At 43.9% G+C, this 12,333-nt stretch overlaps 1 long non-coding RNA gene across 1 annotated transcript; it reads left to right on the plus strand.

Moving 5' to 3' along the window:
* Window positions 1–2,881: 2,881 nt before the first annotated feature.
* On the plus strand, window positions 2,882–9,251 carry LOC119856110. The gene is made up of 3 exons (XR_005293167.2): window positions 2,882–4,133; window positions 4,508–4,559; window positions 5,594–9,251. It is a non-coding gene; the product is annotated as an uncharacterized LOC119856110 (long non-coding RNA).
* The last annotated feature ends 3,082 nt before the right edge of the window (window positions 9,252–12,333 follow it).

Raw genomic sequence — 12,333 nt, forward strand, 5'->3', positions numbered from 1 at the left:
ACTCTGGACCCTATCCCTACCCTCCAGCATATCTACCTCTCCCCCGCAGCTTAGTGTCATCCGTGAACTTGCTGAGGGTGCAATCCATCTCATGATCCAGATCATTAATGAAGATGTTTAACAAAACTGGCCCCAGGACCGACCCCTGGGGCACTCCGCTTGATACTGGCTGCCAACTAGACATCGAGCTGTTGATCACTACCTGTTGAGCCCAACAATCTGGCCAGCTTTCTATTCACCTTATAGTCCATTCATTCAATTCATACTTCTTTAACTTGCTGACAAGAATACTGGGAGATTGTATCAAAAGCTTTGCTAAAGTCATGATATATCACATTCACCGCTTTCTGCAGATCCAGAGCCAGTTATCTCATCATAGAAGGCAATCAGGTTGGTCAGGCATGATTTGCCCTTGGTGAATCCATGTTGATTGTTCCTGATCACCTTCCTCTCCTCCAAGTGATTCAAAATGGATTCCTTGAGGACCTGCTCCATGATTTTTCCAGGGACTTAGGTAAGGCTGACTGGTCTGTAGTTCCCCGGATTCTCCTTCTTCCCTTTTTTAAAGATGGGCACTATATTTGCCTTTTTCCAATCATCCGGGACCTCCCCTGATTGCCATGAGTTTTCAAAGATAATGGCCAATGGCTCTGCAATCACATCAGCCAATTCCCTCAGCACCCTTGGATGCATTGCATCCGGCCCCATAGACTTGTACATGTCCAGCTTATCTAAATAGTCCTGAACCTGTTCTTTCACCGTTGAGGGCTTCTCACCTCCTCCCCATACTGCGCTGCCCAGTGCAGCAGTCTGGGAGCTGACCTTGTCTGTGAAGACTGAGGCAAAAAAAAGCATTGAGTACACTAGCTTTTTCCACATCATCTGTCACTAGGTTGCCTCCCCCACTCAGTAAGGGTCCCACACTTTCCCTGACCACCACCTTGTTGCTAACATACCTGTACAAACCCTTCTTGTTATCCTTCACATACTTTGCTAGCTGCAACTCCAATTATGTTTTGGCCTTCCTGTTTACACTTCCTTCCTGCATGCTCGAGCAATATTTTTATACTCCTGCCTAGCCATCTGTCCAAATTTCCACTTCTTGTAAGCTTCCTTTTTGTGTTTAAGCTCAATGAAGATTTCTCTGTTAAGCTAAGCTGGTCGCCTACCATATTTGCTATTCTTTCTGCACAGTGGGATGGTTTATTCCTGCGCCCTCAATAAGGCTTCTTTAAAATCTAGCCCCCTTTCCTGGACTCCTTTCCCCCTCATATTAGCCTCCCAGGGGATTCTGCCCATCAGTTCCCTGAGGGAGTCAAAATCTGCTTTTCTGAAGTCCAGGGTCTGTATTCTGCTACTCTCCTTTCTTCCTTTTGTCAGGATCCTGAACCCGACCATCTCATGGTCACTGCTGCCTTGGTTGCCACCCGCTTCTAATTCCCCTACCAATTCTTCCCTGTTTGTGAGCAGCAGGTCAAGAGGAGCACAGCCCCTAGTCGATTGCTCCAGAACTTGCACCAGGAAGTTGTCCCCAACACTCTCCAAAAACTTCCTGGATTGTCTGTTTGCTGCTGTATTGCTCTCCCAGCAGATACCAGGGTGATTGAAGTCCCCCATAAGAACCAGGGCCTGTGATCTGGAAACTTCTGTTAGTTATCTAAAGAAAGCCTCGTCTACCTCATCCTCCTGGTCTGGTGGTCTATAGCACATGCTCACCACGATATCACCCTTGTTGCTCTCACCTCTAAACTTAACCCAAAGAATCTCAACAGGTTTTTCTCCAGTTTCATATTGGAGCTCTGAGCAATCCTACTGCTCTTATAGGGCTGGTCTACACTATGGGGGGGAAATCGATCTAATTTACGCAACTTCAGCTACGTGAATAACATAGCTGAAGTCGACGTACTTAGATCTACTTACTGCGGAGTCTTCACGGCAGTGTGTCGACGGGAGATGCTCTCCCGTCGATTCCCCTTGCACTTCTCATTGAGGTGAAGTATTGGAGTTGACGCTGGAGCAATCAGTAGTCAATTTATTGCATCTATACTAGACACAATAAATCGACCCTGGCTGGATCGATTGCTGCCCATCGATCCAGCTGGTAGTGTAGACAAGCCCTTAAACTCCTCCACCTTTTCTCCCCCACCTGTCCTTCTGAACAGTTTATACCCATCCATGACAGTGCTCCAGTCATGTGAGTTATCCCACCAAGTTTCAAAAATTGTGAGTCAGGTCCCACGCATCATGAGTCTGGCTTAAAACCATGAGGCTTAACAAATAATAATAAATGTTGGTTTATTTTTCTTTTCCTTCTGCTTTCTGAACCTTTCAGTCACACTGACTTCATAGTTTCAAGGTTTTCTCCATAGCCACGAGGGGCGCTTGCTCTATTTTAAATAAAAGCTGAGAGTCTTATATCATCACGACTCCACGTGCCGAGACTTTACATAGGAAAGCCGATATTGTGAGATTTGCAATAAAATCACAAGAGTTGGCGAGGCTGATATACTAAGAAGAAATTTAGGTCCTTTCGTAAAGGGAAGAGGATGAAATTAATGACAGAACAAGGAGTCAGATTTCAGAGTAGCAGCCATGTTAGTCTGTATTCGCAAAAAGAAAAGGAGTACTTGTGGCACCTTAGAGACTAACAAATTTATTTGAGCATAAGCTTTCGTGACCTACAGCTCACTTCATCAGATACATTCATAATAAGGAGTAATGGTCTCAAGTTGCAGTGGGGGAGGTTTAGATTGGATATTAGGAAAAACTTTTCCACTAGGAGGGTGGTGAAGCACTGGAATGCGTTACCTAGGGAGGTGGTGGAATCTCCTTCCTTTGAGGTTTTTAAGGTCAGGTTTGACAAAGCCCTGGCTGGGATGATTTAGTAGGGGATTGGTCCTGCTTTGAACAGGGGGTTAGACTAGATGCCCTCCTGAGGTCCCTTCCAACCCTGATATTCTATGATTCAAGACTCTTCTTCAGTCCATCCTCTTCAAGAAAGCTAAAGATATTTGAACAATCAGGGAGTGAAGAAGAGGCTGTGACGTTACACTCCATATTCTTCACAGAAATAGTTAGGATATGAATATGGTATAACTAAGATATATTTTATGCAAGATGGGTCATGTGAGGTATCATTGAAAAGGGTATGATTTACTGAATGTGTTTATCCAATTTGTATACATGTATCATTTCTGTATCTGACATTAGGAATATTGTCTATGTAACAATTACAACTGTGTGGTTATGTGCTTGGGAAATGCCCGCCAGACAGTAAGCAATCAGCCTTAATGGGCCAATAAGAAAAGACAATGAATCTTTGAAGATGTGGATTTCCCATCTTCCCAGGAGTTCCTTCCTGTGGAGCCTGCAAATAAACCTTGTCTCACGGTTGCCCTGACACTGCAAGGTCATGTGATAATGTCACCTGGTACAAAATACCACCTTGGACGCTGCTGGTACTTTTCCACTGGAAACAAAGGCTTCCTGCCTTATGTAAATTCTATTTAAGGCTAGGAAGTGGGGGAGGGGGGGAAATCCAGTAGGCCTAAAACTTTAGTCAAGCTAACTTTGTGGGTAAAAGCATAAGTAGAGGCTAAAAAATTCCACTGTAGGGCAGTTGCAACAGAACAACTTAGGAAATGTAACCCTAACAGTTAGAAATTAGGAAAGACTTGCTAACCGCAAAGAATAACCTGTCAATAAGAGGAAAAGCTTGTTTGCTATATGCTAAATAAAGAAAACTACTGTTAGAGCCTATACTATATGCCAAATAAGGAAAACGCTGGTTAAAGGAAGTGTGCTTAAGAAATTGTGGTTTTCAGCTGTATAAACTCCTGTATTTTCAGCTTATGTACAGCAGCTATGGCTGACTCTCCCTGTACATGTATACTTGAATAAAGGTGCTTCAGGTGTTTCTGATTTCAAACACAATACGTGGTTAATTTTCCACTACAGAAGGAAGGCATTCAGGTCTTTCCTCCATTGCCTGCCCAGGAAGGAAGACTGCTAAGAACACCTGAAGGGAAAGGCAGGTTGGAGTCCAGGCTGAGACAGGGGTCCAGTCTGTAAAGAGAAATAACTGGAACTCTGAGATACAGAAGCTCTGCAACTTGCCTAAAACAACATTGAGGGTGAGAAATTACATTTTGTAACCTATTTCTGGAGTTTATTAAGCTTAGCTTGCGTGTTTTGTTTTATTTGTTCAGTAATCTGCTTTGTTCTGTTTACTATCCCTTATCAATTTAAATTTACCTTTTGTAGTTAACTTATTTCTTGTTTATTTCAAAACCCAGTTTATGCAATTCATATCGAGGGGGAGGAGAGAGGAAGAAGCTGTGCATATTTCTCTCCACATTAAGGGAGAGGGCAAATTTCTATGAGCTTGCACTGTGCAGATTTTTCTATACAGCACAAGACAATATTATTTTGGGTTTATTCCCCAAAGGGGGTGTGAGTGCTGGGTGAATCCCCAAGCTGATCTCAGTGTCTCTGTGTCCATTTGCAGCTGGGCGTGTCCGCGCTGGAGAAGGCTTGATGGCCTGGCACAGTAGAACAGGGTGAGGAAACTCAGGCTGGTGGAACAGGCAGAACCAGTGGGATCTCAGCACATCCCAGATGGAGGGGGTCCAACCCATCACAGAGGCACAAACAGCTAAAGGCAAAAGTTGCCCCTGTGCAGAGGAGAAAAGAAAGGCCTGTGCACTCCTGGATGAAGATGGTGGGGGTGGGGAACCAGAGCTGGGGGGGTATGGATGGCATGGTGGAGGAGTAAGTGAGAAGGGACTTCCAGTTAGTGAACTAGGAATGTTCTGAGCTGAGGGAGCTGTCAAGTCTGACCACTGTCCAGGGTGACAATGCACCAGCTGTGTCAGTGCACTGCATCCACTCTAGTGCACCATCTACTGAGCCTGAGCTGGTTCAGGTTAGCCCCGTCCTTACTCTACACAGTGGTGAGGGATATTGGGACGATTGCTGCCACTCTCAACTGTCAATGGAAGCACTTTTGGGCAGAGATGCTTTTCAACTGACTGAGGGAAACTATGGGCATCGTCCCCGTAATGCAGACAAGGCCACATCTGGGTTAGAGAGGATGGGAAACCCCGAGCAGAGAGAGGGACAGGAGAAGATGCTGGAAGGAGGAGAAAGAAGATGGGGTTGAAAGTACACCGTTTGCAGGGTCAGGAACACCCTAGTCGTGGGTGGGGAGGAAAGAGAGAGAGTGTGTGCATGTAGGGGAATGAAACTCCAGGGAGGGGAAAAGACAAGGCTGGGATTCAAAGAAACACAGGGGGAATCTGGAGAAGGGAGGCTAACATGTGAAACCAGGGCGAGACGGAGGAAGAGAAGAAGAGAATATGACCATAGACAGCAAAGGGGAGGAGGGGAGATTAAAGTGGGAAATTAAACAAACTGAGGAGGAAAATAAAGCCCCAGAAAGTCTCTCACACCTTGGAGAAGGTTGATTTGTGTTTCTCTGGGATGGCCTGGGTTTTATGGCCAGCTCCTAAGAGTGTATATTTACATATTAATTAAAAAACCCTCCAACCATTCCATTTCTGACACGGCTTTCTCCTTTCCACTTGGGCTGCAGCACTCCATCTTTGCAACAGCCAGGCTTGCTGAAGGCATGAACAGGAAGGAAGAGAGGCAGCATGGCCCCAATATACTGGGGTGGAATTCAGGAGACCCGAGTCTCCCATCTCTGCCACTGACCATCTGAGACATCCTGGGCAGGACTTTTCACCTCCAGGCCTATGATTACCCTTCATCTTGTTCATTTAAACTGACAGCTCTTTTGGTCAGGGACTCACTCTCTCACTACGGGTACGTCTTCGTGGCAGAACGAACCTAGGTGACTGGGGAGCAGCCACACTGCAAAGCCCTGCCCACATCGCTGTCTCCTCACTGGTGTTGCGCTCCCCCATGTGTGTCACTGGGACTTCTGGGGGCACGTCCCAACATCCTTTGTGTTGCAGTAACCTGAGCAGCTTGTCATTCCCTCCCAGGGAATCTGTCCCTTCTTCTGGGCACTTAAGGATTTGGGGGAAGGTATTGGAGGACACACTGCACTTGAGAGATTTAGCTGCATCCTACCTGCAGGGGGAAAGTTAGAGCAGTAACCGGGCTCTAATCCACACCCCCCAGCTGGGTCAGCTAGCCAGGCTGAAAACTCTGCCAAACCTGGGTATGAGTTTTTTGTGTGTGGATGTGAGGAGGGATTAGGGATAACACCAGAGTAAGCTCCTGAGTTAACTCTGCAGTGCAGACATAATTTATGTGTATTTACAGTGCCTACCACCGGGGGTGGGGGTCATCCTGCTCCTGACTGGAGAGTCCAGGTGTTACTGTAATACAAATAATAATAATAATAATAGATTAAAAGTTACTGAGGTGCAAGAATGTATGCACAGGAATACGGGGATGAAATGAAGGGTATATTTTTAGGCTGCATATCTGGGAAATATTTCTGACAGTGAGCTGTTAGACTGTGGAATAATCGCCCACGGAATCTGCATACACCCTATCCCTTATGATATTTGACATTAGACTGGACCAAACATTATATAACATAGTGGTTGGTGGACCAGTGAAAGACTGGGTATTTAATAAGTCTTTCCCAGCTCAAACTGGTATGATGTGAAGGCTGAGAATCCATATTCACGTTAATTAGATAACTCTAACCTGTTGACCTTCTCTGCAGGAAATCTAGTGATTTGCCTATTGGTTATTGCTTTATGTTTCTAGCAAGCAAACATCTCTCTTTACTGATGGCATGGTGGGTGGATAGAAAGCTAGTTTACATTTTCACATTGGTTTTACTCCTCTGTAAAGCCTACTCAGCGGTGACTAATCCCAAATTGATTCACCTTTCCCATTTGGAGCACTTCATTTTCACCAGATTTTAGTATTTAATTCAGGTTAACCATTTGCAGACTATGTGCTGGGCATATAATATATTCTATACACATTGGCTGGCTCTAAGATGGTACCAAAAATAGTGCTCAAATGTGACAACAATTCCTGAGGTTCTGATCTATTGCTCAAGGCACAGGGCAATATAACACAAATGAAGGAATTATTTTTATCTTGATAGTCAGATTTGTATTATCACTGCTCTCAAAGACAAATGATTTTGTTATAACCACCCTAGGCAGCCAAAACTCTCACAAGCATAACATAAAAGAAAGTAGAAAATGCAAAAGAAATGATAGGTAACGTCTGAATAAGAAGGAAAATTACCTACACTACGTACATTGTGCACTGCAGACCGATGAGGTAACCATCCTTGTTTCATCATACACTGGGTTCATTTTGTGAAGCTTCCAGAAGTGCCAGTGGATCATGTAGGGCTAAGTATGTCCACAAGCAGGTTGTGATGTCAAAAATCTTCACACGCAGGAGTGATTCTGCCAAGGAAAACCCAGTATGGAATGATTCAGAAAGCCTGGCAGTCTGAGAGGAACTTCATCAACCTGATTCCAAACATCACTAGCAGTACTAGGCATTACCAGCTCCCTCTTGACCAAGATAGGCTTAGGCCCAGACAGAACAGAAATTTGGGAAAGGGGATAACTGGGGCATCTGCACCAAAATCCTGTAGGCAAACGCGGCGGGTGTCCAGCACTCAGTGGGTTCCCTGGAGAATGGCACTCAGAGGCAAGGATCACAGCCTGAGAAGGTCCCTCTCTCAAATTCTGGACAACCTTGCTGGCAGGTGAGAATGTGGGATTATTCATTTAAGTACCACTCATGCAACTAGCAGAGCTAATCCTGCACCTCTTCACCACTGCTCTCAATGAGCTGTGATCCCAGGACCTGCCTGCTTTCCCATTGGATCTCTCCCTCTGGTTGGAACTCACGCCCCACGCTGCAGCTTCACGGCTTGGACTCCCAAGGCATGGTGAGCCCAAGCCCTATCCCAGCTCCTTAGCCTTCTCTGGCCCTTAGCAGGATCCCCAGAGACTTCCTTGGAGCACTCCCTTTCAGCTCCTTCTGGGCCCTTTCTTAGTGCCTGTCCCAAGGCCAGGACTCCTTAACACAGGACTATTTATTCAGGCTTCTCCTGAGCTGGATTCCCATGGCCTCTCTTTCTCCTCCCAAGGCAAGAGAACTTCTCTCTCCTGCCCATAGGATGGCCACTTCCCAGAGTTTCACCCTCAGAGCAATCCAACTGTCTGAGAGAAAGGGGTTTAGCAGAGCACTGTGGCATTCGCGTCCAGTTTCAAAGCTGCAGCAGCACTGGAGAGGTAGCACTGCCCTGTTTAGGTTCAGTATGGTAGTTTTCTTTTTCTAATGATACATAGAACTGGCTGAAAAACTGGATTTTTTCCATTCAAATTTTCATGGGAAAAATCCCCCTTTGAATTTTTACTGCCAATTTTCCCACAGGAAATTTCAAAGCTGTGGGAAAGTGGTTCCCCCCCATGTTTCAATGTTAAATGTAACTTTCAAGTATTAATGTTATTTTCTCCCTGAAAGTTATACTATTAATACTTCGTTCCTGTTTCCCAACTAGGAAAAAAAGAGTCAGGAAATTGGAAAAAGTTGATTTTGCCACACTTTCTCCCTATTATCCAACTTTTGCCAGTTGAGTAACTGTCAGATAATGGGAGGGAAACCCACAGATATGAAATTAAAATTTTCAGACATTTTGAACATATTCCGTCTCCCCCACAAATTTTTACATTTAGAAAAAAATTGTTATTCCCCCCAAAATTTGTTTTCAGAAAGATCTGGGAAATAGCAAAGTTAGTCAAAAACTATTTTTCCACAAAAATATTCATTTTCAACTCAATCCTATTTTCCAGCTAAAAACCTTAATCAGAAAATGTTTGACCAGCTCTAGCTATAGGTTATTATTCATTACAGAGGGGCAGGTATTAATAGATTACTTAGAATTATCTTTGTTGATGAACTACCAGGAGTGCAACAGACATTATCAATGAAATTTCAATTAATTTCTTATTATTCCCTGTACTTATTCTGTACACATTCTGTTCTGAGGTACACCAGTGTCACGCAGGAGTAACAGCTCTGAAATCAATAGATTTATTCCAGATTTACACTGGCGAGTCTCAGAGCAGAGTCTGACCAGGAGTAAGGCAAGACATTTAAGGATCTGTAATGTTAACTTGAGTCTCAGCTCCTTTGTTCCAACACAAAGGAGCTCCCCTTTCACACATCTCGGCCTTGTACTCATAAGAACAGCCATACGGGGTCAGACCAATGGTTCATCTAGCCCAGTAGACTTGTCTTCCAAGAGTGGCCAATGCTAGGTGCTTCGGAGGGAATGAACAGGACAATTATTGAGTGATCCATCCCCTATTGTCCAGTCCCAGCTTCTGGCTGTGGGAGGTTTAGGGACACCCAGAGCATGGGGTTGCATCCCTGACCATGTTGGCTAATAGCCATTGATGGACCGATCCTCCAGGAACTCATCACCTCTTACTCTTAGAAATGGCTTGTACGGCACTTAAAAGTGCCACATTTTCAAAATAGTTCAACACTCAGCAGCTCTTATTGAGGACAAAGACTGAGCTCTTTTGAAAATCAGGTTCTTGCCATACAAATAGAAAGACACCGTCCACGCCCAAAGAACTCACTCGCTAAAGGAGCAGGGGTTAAACAGCAGGGGCGCGTGAGGTCAGACAGGACAAGGGTAACAGAAATAAACCCATGAGGTTACTCACTTTGTGTGTACACACTTCTAGCTGCTTATATGGAAAGTGTCATCATTATTGACTGACTTGGTTCTTGTTAGCACTGAGGATGAAGTAAGTCATCAGGAGAGATTTCAGGCCAGAGCAGGGTTTGCCAAAAGCTGAAAGCTATCCTGGCCAGGATTTTCCAAGTCTGAGTATCAATGACTTGGGGTTGCCAACTCTGGTGAATTTATTGCAGATCTCTTGATATTTATTGGTGTTTTTAATCCCTGGCTCTTGGACTCGTGTAAGGATTTCAGATTTCATTTTTTTAAAAGGACGTTTCTAGCCCTCAGGTTTGTGAAGAAAAGCTTGAGAACACAAACCGTAAAGGCTCAAAAAGGCCCAATGAAAAAGAACCCAACACTGATGATTTTAAAAGTCCCAGGGTTTTTGAGATGATGCTTGTGTCAGGCAATCCTGATGACAGTGATTAGTCCAGCTTCTCCAGGTGTGGCTCTAACTTGATGTAAATAGTCTATGGTACATCCAGACACCCTGGTGTGAATATAACCATGGCTTTTGTAGCCCAGTGCATCAGGTGTTACCACTTGAATTCCAAGCCCAGTATTCTTACTGATCTATATAAACAATCATCAAACCAAAAGACACAAGCTTCAGGGAAGCCAATACTCTAAACCAAAGCACTGTTTGCCCCCAGTACCGTAGGATCCAGGACCAGGGGAGGGAGAGGAACAAAGCCATTGAAGAGTTTTTCCAGTTTGCTGTGCACAGGAACTACAGTCAGTGGGTTAACAACTCCAGGACTTGATAATTTAGCTGGCAACTGCAGATTTTCTTTACAGGCACTTCTGCTCAGGTATTTATCCAGGGCAATTGGATTTACCGGAAAAGATATTCCCTGGAAATCAGATGTAAATTTCAGAAAGATGTAAATCTTCAACTATCCTATCAAAGTTGTGATTTTTATTCAGTTTTCTTTTGGTCCTCAGCATCGGACGCAGGCAGGGAAGGGGCAAGGGAAACAGCAGAATAGGAAGATCCCTGGAGAAAACATCGAAGCAAGGAATTGAAAGATTTCAGGTTGACTGAGGAGAATGTTTAAAAAAAAAGAAAAAGGCTATATGAAAAAAAAACATCCAAATCAAAGCAGCTCATTGGTGACACATACTTTGCTAAAGAGTTTATTGGATGTTTTTCATATGTATTTTGAGTAAATCTATATTAAAATCTCAAATTTTCTATATGACTTGGGGAACAAATGCAACAGATTTTGGCCAAGTGTCCTACTAACTTCTAGTGCCCAAGCGGGAGGCATGATTTTGAACTACCACATATAGGAACATATCTTCGGGGTACGCAGGAGCTACTTCCGCAGCCAAAAGCTGTTTACTCAAGAGGGCTTGCAATAAGTGGTTGTTACTTTCCAGTATAAAATGTGACAATGTACAAGTTGAAATGGAAGTCTTTCCTAGCTCTGTCTATTGCAAATGCAGCAAGTAAATTTCCAGAAGGGGGGGGGGGAGATAGAGAAGATTTTGAATATGATGCACAACATATGTCAGTTTGAAGCTGAACAGCTTTCTGCACCAAATATTCTAGCCAAACGATTAGTAACACCTGATATACCCACTGCTCCTCATTAGTCACCTGCCAGCAATGAGCAATTGGCTTCATATTAGCACTTACTACTCTCTTTCCTCCCACCAATTAAGCATCTGTTAATCATGAGAAACAAATCATCTTCTTGGAAAACAAGGGACAAACATTGAGGTTTTGTAATAAAATGGAACATTGTAAATAATCAGTAAGATGCCCTGAAAAAGTTAATCGTATTTTTTTTTAAGTTTAGCTATCTATTAAAAAGGCTGGAGAAAAGGAAGCAAGTCAGCAATATTGACTGGTGCATAATGTTAACATGGATTAGCAATACAGGACACAAAAGACTGGATCACACCAGGCCCATTCGTCCAGTATTATGTCTCCGACAGTAGCCAGCACCAGATGCTTTGGAGGAAGGTGCAAGAAACACTGCAGTGGCGGCTTCAGGGAAAGCTTCCTTCCACACACCGCCCCCCTTCCCCCTCCAAATAGCCAGAGGTTGGCTTATACCTGAAGCTTGAGGATTTTATACCCCTATGCAATCTTATTACATTTTACCACCTACTATTATACTCTGAATATTTTTTGTTCTCCATCTAAATGTTCAGTCCTTTTCTGAGTCCTGCTGAGCTCTTGGCCTCAGTAATATCTTGTGGCAATGAGCTCCACTGACTAACTGGTTCATATTTCAAGTGGCAGAATGAAACAATGGTTGCATTGGTCAGAATTAGTCAAGCGTGTTTTGGCAGTACCAAATTTGTAACTTCTTAGCCTTGATAAAAGGGGACAATGGATCTGTACAACAGACTACTACTCAAATTCCTCCAGTGGCCTCCTGTCTCCTTCTGTCAAGTTCATGCTCTTTATGTTGATTTACAAAGCTCTGGAAAGAGCTACCTTTTTTCATTCCCTTTATGTCTGCATCCAAAATATAGATCCTCAAAACCCCAAACTGCCACCTAACACTGGAGGTGTTTAAAGTCTCGCAGTGCCTATGTTTCTACTCATAAAGTTCCTTAGGTGCCTAAAGTTTGCCGGTGGGCATCCACACAGCTTCAATAAGAAA

This window comes from Dermochelys coriacea, chromosome 5 (assembly GCF_009764565.3).
Source record: "Dermochelys coriacea isolate rDerCor1 chromosome 5, rDerCor1.pri.v4, whole genome shotgun sequence".
Lineage (NCBI taxonomy): Eukaryota > Metazoa > Chordata > Testudines > Dermochelyidae > Dermochelys > Dermochelys coriacea.